This window comes from Ciona intestinalis, chromosome 1 (assembly GCF_000224145.3).
Source record: "Ciona intestinalis chromosome 1, KH, whole genome shotgun sequence".
Lineage (NCBI taxonomy): Eukaryota > Metazoa > Chordata > Ascidiacea > Phlebobranchia > Cionidae > Ciona > Ciona intestinalis.
The window spans coordinates 5972923-5976381 of record NC_020166.2 but is presented as its reverse complement, the minus strand read 5'-3'; the positions used below and the strand labels follow the sequence as shown (position 1 = coordinate 5976381).

Here is a 3459-nt window from a genome sequence, read left to right as displayed (position 1 = left end):
ATGCTTGTCGCTAATGACTTGGACGAGGAGGTGTTCTCGTATTTATAGTGAGCCCAGCGTACCCCACATAATAAGTAAACATATATGACGAAGTGAATTCGACACCGAAACTATTGTCGAAAAGCCTGAACAGGCGCCTACAAAGCTTTCCCACATCCCGAATGAAGATTCTGGTGTCGATTACATATCACCGGCGGATGACAACATATGTAGAGGTAGCTTATCCACGCGTTCATTGTGACTTGGCAAAACTACACGATCTCATGAGTCTGAATATGATTTGGTTTTATGTTTCTGAATTACACGATGACTGACGCCAATAGAAGACAACTTTCTACGAAATTCGTCACGACGTATTAGATAGACATAAGCTAGCTATACAAAACTGTATTTACAATCACATGGAGAATACACTTAATAGTTCTGTCTTTTCTACCGTTATTTTTTCACTTTGACCTTGCGCACAAAATGTCGTGAAATGATCAGGTTGAAACATTTAAACGGATAAACTATTGTTGTGAATTTTTAGAGCCTGATTGAGATTTGGTATTAGTTAACCTTATTAAAATGTTTTTTTTTTCGTTTTGTAGCAGTGATTTAGATTTGTAAGCCATTTGGTATGAAGCTGTGGTCACCAAATTTAATTTTCAAAACGGTTTTGCATAAGAATACTATTGGAACGGCGTTTACTGACTTTTTAATAGCAGTATGTACCACCAATTTTTGTAATTTGTTAAAAGTGAAGAATTTTAATGTTTATGCAATTTTTTTCTTAAAACTGATTTACTTTTCGTTTACTAAAAATTGCCTACTGTAGTTTGTACCGTATTAATTTACTACGAAATTGGCTTTGTTTTTCTTCATCGCCGTTTTACAAAATAACATGAAGATAAAATAAAACATGTGTTATAGGTGTGACTTTTTGTTTCTCATGAACTACAACATGAAATTAATAACAAAACTTTCATTAAGTTCATGTTTCATAATCGTCATACACGTGTTTTTGCACTCTATCATTATATAACGATCGTACAAATGTAACAAATTTATATATTGGAGAAAATTTTATTACCTCAACATATGTCGAGGTTTCGTCAAAAATTCGAAAATATTACACAGCAATACGAACATGTTACAACACGATTTTAAACACCATTACTGGTCTTGTCGTTATTTTGCCACCTTTCGGTCGGTCGTTATATTTTATGTAATTATACAATTACAATGTTCATAAGTCGATTCACGTGTGGAAACATGAAAGTCGGAAGAATAATTTCTAAGTTTAAGCTGAGAGTTTCAGCACTTGTCTATAAACGGAGTATATCAAGTCAAAAAATACGTTTAAGTAAATGATGTTACTTCTGTCAAATAAAGTACATTTTAACAGCAGATAATTTGCTGCGTAGTTGTGAAAGCTTGCACACTGTAAACTTGGTCGAAGCACAAAATGAAAGCTAATATTCAGCATAACCAATGTCGCTGTTGTTGAAAACGTTCATCAGTAGAATGAACTTCGTCGATGAAAAAGTTGGTGGCTCAACATGAGAAGCCAAGTCAAAGATATTTCTTCATATTAATCGCCTTATATACAGGCGGTGTCAAAGTTGATTTTCATCGAGATTGGAAACGTCATTTTTCCTTTGTTTCCCCGTTTATCTTATTCGCTGCCTAAAAAGATTAAAACGATTAGTTTCTTGTCAATGTGAATAATTGTTAAACATTCATCGACATGTATGTTGGGATGAATCAACTTACCTCAATATTTGCAGCTGTTTTGTTTCTTGTTTCTATAACTGCATCAGTTGTTCATACAACCTGCACCAGCTGGTAGTTATCAAACGACACCATGTAATACGGTCATGTGATGCCATCGACTTGTTTTAACTTCTCATCACCTTCAACGGTTGAAGTTTTCATGATGATCATCTTGGTTTTCCTTGAAGTGGAGTTGTCGAATGCTTGTCGCTAATGACTTGGACGAGGAGGTGTTCTCGTATTTATAGTGAGCTCAGCGTACCCCACATAATAAGTAAACATATATGTCGACGTGAATTCGACACCAAAACTATTGTCGAAAAGCCTGAATGTGATTTGGTATCAAATTTCCTAATTGCATATTTTCTGTTGTTTGCAACAGTCAATCAGATTTATAGAACAAACGTTAACCATGGAGTGCCGACCACAACTAACTTTCAAACTTGTGTGGCAGCATATTATTGATCGAACGACATTTTAATAATTTTATAATACGGTGTACTACGAAATTTTGTGCTATAAATAAAGTATCTAACTATTTTCAAACATCTGTTTCTTGTGTTTGTTTACTTTGATTTTATCAACAAGGAATTGGTACTTAAGTTTGGTCCAAACCTGTTTACTTTGAATTTTTTTTCTTGTCATTTAACAAAATGATACAAACGTAAGGTGAAACATGTGATATTTATAGTAGGGTGGGGGGATGGGACGGCTTTTCATTTTATTCTTGTTCTTTGTTGTGGTAGTAAACAAAGAACATGTAAAGAATTATAAAACAATTTCCTTACGACTCTTACAGACCATTCATTGTTCAAAACACGATTAGGATATTTAGATATAATGTACCAAATGTGTCTCATACTTCCCCGTAGAACTATATGTGTGATTTTTCGTTTCTCGTGATCTGCGACTTGTAATCTCTTTGAAACGTTTAATCGAGTCCTTGTTTCCAAACATTAATACACATGCATTTTCTACTACTCTACTATAACGTTCGTACATACGTCACAATTTTTTACATCGGACTGTATTTTATTACTTTACCGAAACTATTGTCGAAACGCCTGAACAGGCGACAACAAAGCTTTCCCACATCCCGAATGAGGATTCTGGTGTCGATTACATATCACCGGCGGATGACAACATATGTTGAGGTAGCTTATCCACGCGACCATTGTGAGCTGGCAAAACTACACGATCTCATGAGTCTGAATGAGATTTGGTATCATGTTTCTTAATTGCATGTTTTCTATTATTTGCAACAGTCAATTAGATTTGTGGAAAAAACGTTAACCATGGAGTGCCGACCACAACTAACTTTTAAGTTTTGTGGCAACGTATTATTGATCGAACGACATTTTAATAATTTTATAATACGGTGTATTACGAAATTTTGTGCTATAAATAAAATATCTAACTGTTTTCAAACATCTGTTTCTTGTGGTTGCTTACTTTGGTTGTATCAACAAGGAATAGGTACTTAAGTTTGGTCAAAACCTGTTTACTATGAATTTGTTTTTGTTCTTTCTTGTCAATTAACAAAATGATACAAACGTAACGTGAAACATGTGTTGTATATAGTAAAGTGGGGGGATGGGACGCCTTTTCATTTTCTTTTATCGTTCCTTGTGGTAGTAAACAAAGAACATGTAAAGAATTATAAAACAATTTCCTTACGACTCTTACAGACCATTCATTGTTCAA

At 34.2% G+C, this 3459-nt stretch overlaps 1 protein-coding gene across 3 annotated transcripts in view; it reads left to right on the top strand.

Annotated features, from left to right (window-relative positions):
* Nucleotides 1-3459, top strand: part of LOC100178217 (arrestin domain-containing protein 3-like) — a 17793-nt gene that overhangs the window by 10501 nt on the left and 3833 nt on the right. The gene's annotated exons all lie outside the window — the stretch shown is intronic.